The sequence below is a fragment of the Rutidosis leptorrhynchoides genome, chromosome 8 (assembly GCF_046630445.1).
Source record: "Rutidosis leptorrhynchoides isolate AG116_Rl617_1_P2 chromosome 8, CSIRO_AGI_Rlap_v1, whole genome shotgun sequence".
NCBI lineage: Eukaryota > Viridiplantae > Streptophyta > Magnoliopsida > Asterales > Asteraceae > Rutidosis > Rutidosis leptorrhynchoides.
The window spans coordinates 106,786,977-106,802,338 of NC_092340.1; the positions used below are offsets into that span (position 1 = coordinate 106,786,977).

Here is a 15,362-nt window from a genome sequence, read left to right on the forward strand (position 1 = left end):
AACAAGCTTAACGCTATATATTTAAAAACTATATTTGTAAAAATACAAAAATATATAAGTAATATTATTATTATAAAGGGGGGTTTTTACCGTTTAATGACCGGTTTGTCGATTTTTAAAACTTTAGTCACAGTTAAAACCTAATGTAAAATATTAAAAATAAATATAACTTAATTTAAAGCGTAAAGTAAATAACGATAATGAAATTGCGATAAATAAAAGTGCGATAAAATAAAATTGCGATAATTAAAGAGTACGATAATTAAAAGTGCAATTAAATACAATGACAATAAATAAAAGTGCGATAATTAAAAGTGCAATTAAATATGAAATAAAAGAATTATGCTTATTTAAACTTCCATAATCATGATGTTTGACGTGTTGATTTTTAGTTTATTCCCATGGGTTAATTGTTCTTTGTCCTGGATTATTCAATATATCCATACGAATTTGTCCATAATAGTCCATCAGTCATAATCATAAAATGCGGAAGTCTTCGCCAAATTATTCTTATTCCCGAAGTCAAATATTCCAACTAATTGGGGATTCGAATTGTAACAAGGTTTTAATACCTGGGGATTCGAATTGGTTATCGACTGCATGGAAACCAAGGTTTTACTACTTTGTTAACAATTACACCAATTACCCTTGAATGTACTCCACCCCTGTTTCAACAAGTCTACTAACTATTAATCCAGTTTCGTGTTCGGTAAAATGAACAATTATTGGTATTTATAGATATCCCGCCCACCGTGCCCAGTCAAGTGTATGTGGTTATATATAAATACGTCAAATTATAAGTCTATATATTAAATTAACGAGGTATCTTTTAGTTAATATAAAGCCCATTAATAGCCCATAGTCTAATTTCCACAAGTGTCGTTCTTTTGTCCAAACCCCAATTATGGTACAAAGCCCAATTACCCAATCTTAATATTTTTAGCCCAACATCATGATTACTTTGTCTTAAATAAGCATAATAATAATTTAGCTACGAGACATTAAATTAAAAATAACATTAACCATAACTTACAGTGATTAAAAATAGCGTATCGTTACACGGACAGAATTTCGACTTACATCCTTACAACATTCGCTAACATACCCTTATTATTAGAATTTAAAATTAAAATTAAAATTATAATATAAATATATATATATTTACGTTTGTAGATAGAGAGATGGATTGATATATGTTTTTATTTCGTTCGACAAACTGCCTTTTTATAGCAATGTGGCCTGGATTTCAGGGCCATACGATCGCATGGCTTTTGTGCCTATAGGCCATGCGATCGCATGGGGGTAGGTAGCAGCTCACATATTTTTGTTTCTTTGCTTGTCGACGTTTTAATATATAAATATAATATATAAATAATTATAAGAATTATTTAAATATTATATTATATTTATGTGCATAGTTAACTTGTAATTTTTAGTCCGTTGCGTCGAGCGTTGAGAGTTGACTTTGGTCCCGGTTCCAGATTTTCGAACGTCCTTGCGTATAATTTAATATCTTGTACTTTGCATTTTGCGTCTTGTACTCTTGTAATTTTGAGACGTTTCTTATCAATAATTAGAACCACTTTGATTGTACTTTGTACTTTTGAGCTTTTTGGTTATTTGCGTCTTCAATTCGTCGAATCTGTCTTTTGTCTTCACCTTTTAATATTTAAACGAATATCACTTGTAAATAGAACAATTGCAACTAAAATCTTGTCTTTCTTTAGGGATAATGCTATGAAATATATGTTCGTTTTTAGCATTATCACTTATTTTGACATTATTTGTTCCTTTAGTTCTGTTAAACTTTGGTCCGTAGACCTCACACTTTGTCGCACTATGAACATTTCTTTTACACCTGTTGCAAAATGTCGTGCAAAACCCCTGATGATTTTCTTCACACCTATGACATGGCTGTTTTTGGTTTTTGTTGCCGTTGTTGTTATTGAGGTTGTTGTTGGGATTGTTATTGTTGTTGAAACGGTTTTTGTAGTTGCTGTTGTTGTTGGGATGTTTGTTGTAGTTATTGTTAGGATTGCGGTTATTGTTGCGATTGTTGTTGCGGTTATTGGGATAGTTGTTGCAATTATGGTTGTAATTATTGTTGTTGTTGTTGTTGTTGTACTGGTGAATCTTGTCACCGTTTTCCTCCCACTTCCTCTTGAGTTGTTTCGTGTTGGCTTCTTCGGCCGCCTGCTCTTTAATTCTTCCCTCAATCTGATTTATGAGTTTATGAGCCATTCGACTTGCCTTCTGTATAGAAGCGGGCTCGTGTGAACTCACATCTTCTTGAATCCTTACTGGTAACCCTTTTACAAACGCGTCGATCTTCTCTTCTTCATCTTCGAATGTTCCCGTACACAATAGGTAAAACTCTGTGAATCGTCATTCATATGTGGTAACGTCGAACCCTTGTGTTCGTAACTCTCTAAGTTCTGCCTTGAGTTTATTGACTTCGTTTCTAGGACGGTACTGCTCGTTCATCAATTGCTTGAATGCCAACCACGGTAGTGCGTAAGCAGTATTTTGTCCTACCTGTTCAAGATAGGTGTTCCACCACGTTAACGCAGTACCTGTGAAGGTATGCGTAGCGTACTTAAATTTGTCCTCTTCAGTACACTTACTTATGGCAAACACTGATTCGACTTTATCGGTCCACCATTTCAATCCAATTGGTCCTTAGGTTCCATCAAATTCCAAAGGTTTGCAGGCAGTGAATTCTTTGTAGGAGCATCTGATGATGTAGCGTGAGGGTACGAAATAGTATTATTTTTAATACAAAATACTACAAAATATGACACAAGTTTTAATTATTTATAGAGTGGGATATACCTAAATCTTGCTACAACACTATAGGCAGTGTACCTAATCGTAGAGTAGTGTAGTTTTTAGTAAGTCCGGTTCGTTCCACAGGGAGCTGGTGATACTTACTATATTTTTAACAACTATATTTATACAAAATATATATAATTATATAAGTAGTAATATTATTATAAAAGGGGGGTTTTACCGTTTAATGACCGGTTTGTCGATTCTATATTTTAAGCGCAAAGATAAATGACGATAATTAAAGTGCGTAAAATAAATAAATGACGATAAATAAAATAACAATAAATAAAATTGCGATAGAATATGAAATAAAAGGATTATGCTTATTTAAACTTCCGTAATCATGATGTTTGACGTTTTGATTTTAATTAATTGTTACTCGGGTTAATTGTCCTTTGTCATGGTTTATTTGATACCTATCTGGTTTTTATCCATAATAGTCCATCGGTCATAAATATAAAGTGCGAGTGTCCTCGTCAAATTACCCTTATACCCGAAGTCAAATATTCCAACTAATTAAGGATTTAAACTGTGACGCAGTTATCACTTCTGTCAATAATTACACCAGTTATCACTGTATGTAATCTACCCCTGTTTTGATTAGATATGAATATTAATTTACCCACTTGATCAGTTTGAATAATCAATTACCCAACCCGAATAATTAATTAAATGATTATAATAGATTCCATATGAACGTCACTAAATAGGACAACCATAATCATTATTAATTATTAGGATAATTAATTTGAAGATAGGTTCGACAGACTCCAATGAGTTGTCACTCAATTAGACAATACCCCCCATCTATTAATAGTCAATAGTCCAATTTCCACAAGTGTCGGTCTTTTGCCCAAACCTTAATTATGGTACAAAGCCCAATTACCCAATTTTAGTAATTAGCCCAACATCATGATTACTTCGTTTTAAATAAGCATAATAATAACTTAGCTACGAGACATTAATGTAAAAAGGTTGAACATAACTTACAATGATTAAAAATAGCGTAGCGTTACACGGACAGAATTTCGACTTACACACTCAAACGATCTCTATCATAAATCTTATTATTATCATAATTTAAAATTAAAATTAAGATTATTGTTATATCTGATTACATTAACATTATGATAGAGAATTATAAATATAGATATTGATATTTGATATAGAAAAGTAAGAAAAAGATAGAAAAAATGATCGAAAAAAAAGTCTCCTCAAATTGATCGTAAATCATCGCTTTTATAGCGAAATTAGAATTGAAATTTTCATTTACGACCCCTGAACTATGCTCAATTAACAACTTTTTATTATTTAATATTATTCTTATTATGAATTATTTAAATATTATATTTTATTCTTGTGCATAGTTGACTCGTAATTTTTACACCGTTGCGTCGAGCGCTGAAAGTTGGTTCATGCCTCGGTTCCGGATTTTCGAACGCCCTTTCGTACAATTTTATATCGTGTACTTTGCGTTTTGTAACTTGTACTCTTGTCATTTTTAGACGTTCTTCATCAATAATTTGAACCTTTTTGATTGTATCTTGTACTTTTGAGCTTTTTGGACCTTTGCGTCTTCAAATCTTCGTTTTCGCCTTTTGTCTTCGCACTTATTTAAAATAAACGAATATTACTCGAAAATGGAACAATTGCAACTAAAATCTTGTCTTTCTTGGGGGATTTTGCTATGAAATATATGTTCCTTTTTAGCCTTATCAATATCCCCACACTTGAGCGTTGCTTGTCCTCAAGCAATACAGTCTTGAAATAATATAATACATCACACGAATCACTTCTTTATTCTTCACACTTTGTACATCAGTGATTTTGATAGAGCGGTATAAACAATGATATTAACAATAGAACCATGGTTAAAGGTGGGTGTGTCATCCACAGTTGCCTTGGGTTTAGGTCAACGACACTTGCAATCAAATAGCCGATTTACTTTCGGTTTCCAAAGCAAAGTGCACATTTGAAAGGCGGTTTACAGTCCCACATGACTATAAAAATGTAGATCCTTTAGGAAATTGGATCTTTATGAAAACATTTGATCTTTTAAAAATTCAAGCTAGATTTTACCCTAGACAAGTTTTCTGATTTGACCCACCATCGGTGTTGCAAAATATATTTGTGGATCAATATTTTGGCTAAAAACATTTAGGTTCGTGTAATCCACTGCTATCCCGGTATCGGAAAGCACACATCCAGTTTACTTGTTCCGTATATTACCTTTCGGTAAACTACCGTCCGGTTGTAAAGGAAAGCGATGAACAAGAAACTGTTAAGGCAATGTCCCGTGACATGCATTTGATTATGGTCTTTTAACGTGTCGGATGCTAGAACTATCCTTGGTAGGAGCGATAGTAAAGATCATCCTATGATTTTTCGGTCTGGCACAAGGTCTTGTCTCCGACCATGCTATGCAACCACCGTTCTTACGGTTGACACCCGATTTGGTTCAGGTGACCTAATGAATTCCAGGTGAATTTCTTAGGATTTTACGTTCAATGGTAATGAACGCATTGAAAATGGTTTTTCAGAAAACAAATCGGTTTGTATTTTTGATCAAAATATTTTCTCGTTCAAGCTCGAGTTTAGATATCATTGAATTCCATGAGTTTGAATTCTCAATCTTTAAGGTCAATCTCAAGGATTGAGTAATATCAGTCTTAAAAGCTGATTTTTAATCTTTAAGGAGATTATCCTTTCTGGGGATCTGATTCATTAGTCTTATCAAGCTAATTTGCACGGTGCCTCCCCATTGTACGAGATAAATCCTTCTCATGGTTAGGATAAATCTGACCACTTGGCGACCCTGTTTGATGCTGAGGTCCGTGGATTTCCTGCTGATTTTAGAGATGACTTTTCTAGATTTTTCGTCAACCTACAGCTGGTCTGGACGACAACTTCATGACCTAAATCAAGAAGCGCGTGTCTTTTTCGGAAGACTTTACTTCCTTTTAATGATGGAATTGATTCATCGTGTAGATCCATCTTTCTTTCAAATGTATTACAGTAAACCGGGTAAAACTGATTAGTATCGTCCAAAGAAAAAGTACCTGCAATAATCTTGTACAAAAATATGTGATATATGTTTTAAATTGAATAACTTGGTACATTCTTCCCACACTTAGTTTCTTTCTTTGCCTTTTTATTTTCTTCTATTTCATTTTAAATGAATTCAAGCGTTTTAGGGTGTTTCTCAATTTATGTCCTTTTCGAGGTAACGATAATTTTGGTATTATCACCTAGTTTTCATCGTTCATAAATATGTATAAACATGATTTTGAGTTCATTTAGTTGAAAATTTTTCAAATTTTTACAAAATTTGGCAAATAAACCAAGTGTAAACCCGAGAGAATTTATAACCCTTCCCCACACTTGAGATCATGCAATGCCCTCATTTGCATGAAATCAGACTACAATTATAAATTCATGAGGGTGATTAGCGTAGAAAAGTGATTAAAAATACCCAGTTTGTAAGCATATTATTTTACATCACATTTGATATTTTGCGCCTTGTCATCAAAATTAGTAGCTTTTTGTTGAACTTAATGACAGTCTTTGAAAGTGCGCTGTTTTACTCTGTTGTGTACATAACATAAAATACAAACATATATACATATTTTTGAAGTTTGGTATATAACCCCACGTTCAAAAATTTATAAAACATAGTATTTTTTCGGCATACTTTAAATCAATAATGATAACAAAATTTTTCGTCCCGCCCTCGGGTAAAGCAATTTCGGTTCAACGACCTAGTCTTCAACTCACGACAAATTTTAGAAATCAATTTTTTTTTAACTTAATGAAATAAAGTCAATTTTTGTTTTTAAAATCACACAAAACATAAAAAGAAAACATATTAATTTCATATAAAACCTAAAAAACAAAAAAATTCAGAATGGGGGGAGAAAACTAGTTCTTTAGTGTCTGCTAGCGGAAAAGACCAATCGGATTCCATTCTCGGAACTACACGAGAACAGAACAACTAACTCCAGACAGCATTTTCTTTTTAGAACATTTGAATCTCCCCACACTTAGGTAGCTGGGGTGTCGAAATTGTGATTAACTTCATCGTTAATTTCTCTTGGTCCATAATCAACTTGCATATCTGTGACTTTTTCTTTAAGCCAGTGCCCGGTTTCTTCCGTAATATCCCAAAATTCAACTAGTTTCGCCCTTTCTTTAGGCGACAGATTGGATACTAACCGGTTACATAACTTAAAGTTCCCCTTACTTCTAGCATCAATAGCCCGTTTAAAAAGTGTCTTCATTGAACTGTTAATAACGGGGTCATCTAATTTCGTATCAACAACGGGGTCCTTTGTTATTGGGTTATCATTAGGTGTTACTTCATTTTTCCCACACTTAGGCGTTTCATTATTGCTAAGCACTGCCGTTGGAGTTGGTAAAACAACATGGTTATTACCAATCGTTTTTATTGGTTCAACGGTTTTGGTTGGTGGAGGTTTAGATTTTAGAATCATAAAGGTGATCGATTTGTCACCACTTTTAAGTGTCATTCTTCCATTTCCTACATCAAATAACGCCCTGGTGGACGCAAAGAATGGTCGACCTAAAATTAGAGGAATGTTTGGGTCCTCTTCTATGTCAATGACAATGAATTCGACTAGAAAGGTTAAATTGCCTACTTGAATGGGTAGGTTGTCAGCAATTCCAATTGGGTGCTTAATGGTTTGATCAAAGAGTCGAACACTCATATCCGTTGGACTTAACTTACCTACACCTAATCTCTTATATAAGGAAAGAGGCATAACACTTACACTTGCACCTAAATCTGCTAGTGCATCATACATGACACAATCACTAAGTAGACAAGGAACAATAAATTCACCCGGATCACCTACCCTAGGTGGAGGTTTTGGTGGAACTGTCTTCACCGTGTTTACTTCTACGGTTTTTGTTTCTTGCACTTTCTTATACTTCTTCTTCTTCTTCTTCTTTCCAATGGTATCACCAACTTTATTACCTATTACTTGCTCATACTCAACTCCTTTTCTTGGAAACGGGATGGGTGGTTTGTATGGTGTCACCACTGGCTTTACATACTCGGGTGGTGGTGGTGGTGTAACTTCTTCATTGTTACTCACATCTAAAATCTTCCCATCTTCTGGTGCTGGTTTTTCAGAATTTGTTGACACCATATTAACATTCTCTTTCCGAGGATTTACTTCAGTATTACTCGGTAGCTTTCCTTGTTCCCTCTCACTCATCATGCTAGCAAGAGTACCTATGTGTTTTTCTAGATTCAAAATGGAAGCTTGTTGAGTTCTTAATGACTGATCAAATCTCTCGTTCGTTTGGGTTTGAGTTTCAATAAATTGTATTTGAGATTCAACTAGCTTGAATACCACGTCTTCCATATTTGACTTTTTCTCTTCGGTTTGTTGTTGTGGTTTATATAAGCCAGGTCTTTGTTGATTGAAAGTGTTGTTTTGAGTTGGTTGGTTATTCGGACCTTGTTGGTTATACCAGTTATTTTCGGGTCCTTTTGGATTGTAAAGAATGTTTTGATTTCGATTTAAGTTTAGCCTTGGCGGTTGATAATTATTTTGATAATTATTTCCCGGCCTTTGGTTCATATAGGAAACATTCTCTCGTTGTTCCATCGTTGGTTCAATGTGACAATCTTTCAATAAGTGTGGTCCACCGCATTGCTCACAACTGATTCGTATTGCGTGAATATCTTTATTCATCTTTTCCATTCGTCTTTCGAAAGCATCTATTTTTGCGGAAACGGAATCAAAGTCATGGCTAGAATCGGCTCTAGCCGCTTTAGATGATCGAAAGATATCTTTTTCTTGGTGCCACTCATGCGAGTGGGAGGCTGTGTTATCAATAATTTTGTAAGCTTCAGTTGCGGTTTTCTTCATAATGGATCCACCGGCTGTTATGTCGATGTCTTTTCGTGTAGCAACGTTGACACCTTGGTAGAATATTTGTACTATTTGGTAAGTGTCTAAACCGTGTTGAGGACATCCTCTCAACATCCTTCCGAATCTTGTCCACGCCTCATATAATGTTTCATTTGGCTTTTGCGTGAACGTAAAAATTTCTCCTTGAAGTCTCACGGCTTTGGATGCCGGAAAGAATCGTTTAAGAAATTTTTCAACTAAAACATCCCATGTGTCAATCGCCCCTTCAGGTAACGATTCTAACCAATCTTTGGCTTCTCCCTTTAAAGTCCAGGGAAACAACATGAGATAGATCTGCTCATCTTCCACTTCTCGGATTTTGAATAGTGTACAAATTCTATTAAACGTACGAAGATGTTCGTTTGGGTCTTCATTCGGCGCACCACTGAATTGGCATTGATTAGTCACCATGTGTAGAATTTGTCCTTTGATTTCATAATCTGGAGCATTAACTTCTGGTTTAATAATGGCATGACCTTGGCCCGTGCGTGTAGCTCTCATTCGGTCTTCCATACTTAGAGGTTCTAGATTTTCCATGATTGGAAGTGTTGTATCTGAATCACTAGAGGTCTCTGATTTAATGGTTTCTTTCCTCAACAATCTCTGTTTGAATGATTGGTGGTTCTGGAGGAAAGTTTAATGGTTCGGGATCTACAAACCGTTCCTGAATATTCTCCGGATTCTCAATTGTGAGGTTTGTTTCAAAAACTGGATTATCGGAAATTTGAGTTTGAGGATTTGGTCGACTTGATGACGATTCTAAAGAAAAATCAACGGCGGCGATATTCGTTAAACGATGTCTTGATCGAGTTACAGGTGGTGAACGTATGATCGGCGGCGAACGTCTTGCTCGGTGCATTCACTGAATATCCTATTAGTTTTTAAAAAGGAAAGAAAAATTATAATAAGTTATCCAATTAATAGACTTTTCTGATTTTGCCCACGTTTCGAATAGCCAAAAGATGCAGCAGAGGGGCAGGATTCGTTTGGTCTCAATATAATTGAGTACTGTTTGGCTCCAATAACCCGGTCCACGTACAAATCCAACTATTACTACGAACCAGAAAATTTTGATGTCTATCAATTTAACCACTTAAAATAAATTTTCGTAATTTTAAGAAATTTAGAGAAGAAGTAGAAAAAATTCTAAGTCCTAAAAACTAGAATGGCGAGAAATAAGAGAGAAAAAGATTGCGCGTCGAAAAGTGTCGAAAAATGAAAAAGACGAAGAGTGGTTTGTAAACACGCGGTTAATCCAACCTTATAACTATCACTATCTTAAAATTAAAACTACAAATAGAGATTACTAATTGGAATTGTAATTGATACATAGGTAAACGGCGTCGAAAGATAAATAAAAATAAGAAAGTAGCACGAAAAATAGCGTCGCAAAATTTTAAGGCACCTAAATCTTAGTCTAAAGAAAAAGCACTTAAGGGATTTTACGGCAAAACTAAAAATTCTAGAAGTAAAAATAACTATGGCAAAACTAAACTTAATACTAAAAGTTGCGAATATAGTCTAAAAATCTAAAGGTAATAAAACAAAAAAAAAAAAAATTTATAGACAAAATCTTAAAAATATATTTTTTTTTTATAATTTTTTTTTTTTTTTTTTACGTTTTTTTTTTTTACGTTTTTTTTTACGTTTTTTTTTATATTTTTGCAAATATAAATTAAAAATATAGCGTTTTAGTGCTCCCCGGCAGCGGCGCCAAAAACTTGATGATGTAGCGTGAGGGTACGAAATAGTATTATTTTTAATACAAAATACTACAAAATATGACACAAGTTTTAATTATTTATAGAGTGGGATATACCTAAATCTTGCTACAACACTATAGGCAGTGTACCTAATCGTAGAGTAGTGTAGTTTTTAGTAAGTCCGGTTCGTTCCACAGGGAGCTGGTGATACTTACTATATTTTTAACAACTATATTTATACAAAATACATATAATTATATAAGTAGTAATATTATTATAAAAGGGGGGTTTTACCGTTTAATGACCGGTTTGTCGATTCTATATTTTAAGCGCAAAGATAAATGACGATAATTAAAGTGCGTAAAATAAATAAATGACGATAAATAAAATAACAATAAATAAAATTGCGATAGAATATGAAATAAAAGGATTATGCTTATTTAAACTTCCGTAATCATGATGTTTGACGTTTTGATTTTAATTAATTGTTACTCGGGTTAATTGTCCTTTGTCATGGTTTATTTGATACCTATCTGGTTTTTATCCATAATAGTCCATCGGTCATAAATATAAAGTGCGAGTGTCCTCGTCAAATTACCCTTATACCCGAAGTCAAATATTCCAACAAATTAAGGATTTAAACTGTGACGCAGTTATCACTTCTGTCAACAATTACACCAGTTATCACTGTATGTAATCTACCCCTGTTTTGATTAGATATGAATATTAATTTACCCACTTGATCAGTTTGAATAATCAATTACCCAACCCGAATAATTAATTAAATAATTATAATAGATTCCATATGAACGTCACTAAATAGGACAACCATAATCATTATTAATTATTAGGATAATTAATTTGAAGATAGGTTCGACAGACTCCAATGAGTTGTCACTCAATTAGACAATACCCCCCATCTATTAATAGTCAATAGTCCAATTTCCACAAGTGTCGGTCTTTTGCCCAAACCTTAATTATGGTACAAAGCCCAATTACCCAATTTTAGTAATTAGTCCAACATCATGATTACTTCGTTTTAAATAAGCATAATAATAACTTAGCTACGAGACATTAATGTAAAAAGGTTGAACATAACTTACAATGATTAAAAATAGCGTAGCGTTACACGGACAGAATTTCGACTTACACACTCAAACGATCTCTATCATAAATCTTATTATTATCATAATTTAAAATTAAAATTAAGATTATTGTTATATCTGATTACATTAACATTATGATAGAGAATTATAAATATAGATATTGATATTTGATATAGAAAAGTAAGAAAAAGATAGAAAAAATGATCGAAAAAAAAGTCTCCTCAAATTGATCGTAAATCATCGCTTTTATAGCGAAATTAGAATTGAAATTTTCATTTACGACCCCTGAACTATGCTCAATTAACAACTTTTTATTATTTAATATTATTCTTATTATGAATTATTTAAATATTATATTTTATTCTTGTGCATAGTTGACTCGTAATTTTTACACCGTTGCGTCGAGCGCTGAAAGTTGGTTCATGCCTCGGTTCCGGATTTTCGAACGCCCTTTCGTACAATTTTATATCGTGTACTTTGCGTTTTGTAACTTGTACTCTTGTCATTTTTAGACGTTCTTCATCAATAATTTGAACCTTTTTGATTGTATCTTGTACTTTTGAGCTTTTTGGACCTTTGCGTCTTCAAATCTTCGTTTTAGCCTTTTGTCTTCGCACTTATTTAAAATAAACGAATATTACTCGAAAATGGAACAATTGCAACTAAAATCTTGTCTTTCTTGGGGGATTTTGCTATGAAATATATGTTCCTTTTTAGCCTTATCAGCATCCTACACGATTTCTTGCGCCGTTAGCTGCATTGCTAGATTCAGAGTTATTGTTGGTATGTAGCGCAGCCTGTACTGCGGCTATGTTTGCTGCAAGAAAAGTATGAAATTCCTCTTCGCTCATATTCATGGTGTGTCGAGTAGTCGGTGCCATTTCCTTCAAAATAGCCAACTAAATCGAGTTAATCATACAGAATATTAAGAGTAGTCAATAGTATTTTGTAGCATAATATGAACTCATTTATAAAAGCTTTTTCTTTATATTAGCATTTTATAAGTTTAAATTCGGGTACTACCTACCCGTTAAGTTCATACTTAGTAGCTAATATACAATTCAACTACTACAATTCCATATGAAAAATTGATTATAATGATATATCACATACAAATATTCTTCAAACTTACAACTTTGCTATATTACATATAACATGAAATATAGTACACTTTAATACATGACAGTTTTGAAGATAAACCTAGTCAATATGCAAGTTGTTCAGCAAAGGAAATAAAGACACGTAATTCATAAGTCCAGAAACAAGTCATGCATTCTGGTTTTACTAAGATGACTTCCCATCCTTGGTCTTGTGGAAAATAACCGTTATGACCATTGGCTAGGCAGCATGTTGTAATGTCGTCAAAAGGACGAGGCTTTCGTAATGTCCAACATCCCCGTAATAATCTAAAAACCTTGTTTCTCATCCCAACTACTGAATCCGTCACTTGTGGGAAGGTTTTATTTAAAAGTTGCAATCCGATGTTCTTTTTCTCACTTTGGTAAGAAGCGAACATCACTAACCCGTAAGCATAACATGCTTCTTTATGTTGCATGTTAGAAGCTCTTTCTAATTCACGAAATCCTATGTTGGGATATGTTGAGTCAAAATAGGTTCTTAACCCGTAGCGTAAAATTGCATTTAGGTTCCCCGCATTTAATGCTTTAAGAAAACACGGCGTAACTTACGGTCTCCCCAATGTGATATACCCCACCTATCAAAGGAAAACCTTTTATAAACTAAGGCATTTCTGGAAAGTCTTTCAAATGTTTGACAAGTTAATTTCACCATAACTAAATGTGCTAATAAATTCTGACCGACTCTAGACAAGATTTCCTCAATCATATCCTCTGGTAGGTCTTCTAAAATATTCGGTTGTCTACCCTTAACATCCATTTTATTTTTATACTGTAAAATAGACAAGGATTAGATTCGTAAAAGATAATTAACAAACAATACAAGCAATTTTTACATAGAACATAAAAGTACAAGCACACTACAATACATATAATACAAAACATGATTACAACCCTCTAATCTGAATCACTGGTTTCTTCTTCTTCGGACTTGGTTCGTTTCCCTAATTTTCTAGGAATATATGGTGTTCCTCTAATACAAGCCGTTGTTTTCCATAATGGTTTAGAAAAACCTGGTGGTTTAGAGGTTCCCGGGTCATTGTTACATTTTAGGAAATACAGATGTTGCCGATACATATAAAGTTCATCGGGGTTGGAATCGGGTTTCTCTATTTTTATACCTTTTCCCTTATTATTTTCTTTCGCTTTATTAAATTAGGTCTAGGTAATTTCTATAACATCATCGGAATCCTCATCGGGATTCGATTCATCGGAAAATTGGTAATCTTCTCAATATTTTGCTTCCTCGGCGGAAACACCATTGACCATTATTAACTTTGGTCCATTGGTTGAGGATTTTCTTTTATTTAATCGATTTACTAAAAGTATCAATATTTCTTCCTCCGGAACCTCTTCTTCTTTTTCTGGTTCCTCCTCTTCCGATTCCTCCTCTTCTGGTTCCTCTTCTTCCGGTTCCTCCTCTTCCGGTTCCTCTTCGGGAATTTGTGAATCTTCCCAAAATATATTCGACTCTTCATTATTATTAGGTGAATCAATGGGATTTGTACTAGAGGTAGACATCTATCACACAATATCAAACACGTTAAGAGATTAATATATCACATAATATTTACATGTTACTAATATATAGTTTCCAACAAAAAAAAAATGTTAAGCAATCGTTTTTGAAGAAAAACACGGTCGAAGTCCAGACTCACTAATGCATCCTAACAAACTCGGTAAGACACACTAATGCAATTTTCTGGTTCTCTAAGAACAACGCTCGGATACCAACTAAAATGTCCCGTTCATATTGATTATAAACGTTCCATATTAATTAATTTCTTCGCAAGGTTTTGACCTCTATATGAGACGTTTTTCAAAGACTGCATTCATTTTTAAAACAACCATAACCTTTATTTTATCGATAAAGGTTTCAAAAATATTACGTAGATTATCAAGTAATGATAATCTAAAATATACCGTTTACACACGACCATTACATAATGGTTTACAATAAGAATATATTACATCAAAAATAAGTTTCTTGAATGCAGTTTTTAAATAATATCATACAAGCATGGACTCAAAATCTTGTCCTTATTTTAGTATGCAACAGCGGAAGCTCTTAATAATCACCTGAGTATAAACATGCTTAAAACGTCAACAAAAATGTTGGTGAGTTATAGGTTTAACCTATATATTATCAAATCATAATAATAATAGACCACAAGATTTCATATTTCAATATACATCCCATACATTGAGATAAAATTCAATCATATGGTGAACACCTGGTAACCGACATTAACAAGATGCATATAAGAATATCCCCTATCATTTCGGGAAATCCTTCGGACATGATAAAAATGAATTCGAAGTATTAAAGCATCCGGTACTTTGGATGGGGTTCGTTAGGCCCAATAGATCTATCTTTAGGATTCGCGTCAATTAGTAGATCGATTTACTAATTCTTAGGTTACCAAGCAAAAGGGGCATATTCGACTTCGATCATTCACCCATATAATGTAGTTTCAATTACTTGTGTCTATTTCGTAAAACATTTATAAAACTGCATGTATTCTCATCCCAAAATATTAGATTTTAAAAGTGGGACTATAACTCACTTTCACAAATTTTTACTTCGTCGGAAAGTAAGACTTGGCCACTGGTCGATTCATGAACCTATAACAAATATGTACATATATA

General features: G+C 33.6%; 1 non-coding gene across 1 annotated transcript; it reads left to right on the plus strand.

The window, feature by feature from the left end:
• The first annotated feature begins 8,814 nt into the window (after positions 1 to 8,814).
• On the plus strand, positions 8,815 to 8,921 carry LOC139865436 (small nucleolar RNA R71). The gene has a single exon (XR_011764957.1). It is a non-coding gene; the product is annotated as a small nucleolar RNA R71 (small nucleolar RNA).
• The last annotated feature ends 6,441 nt before the right edge of the window (positions 8,922 to 15,362 follow it).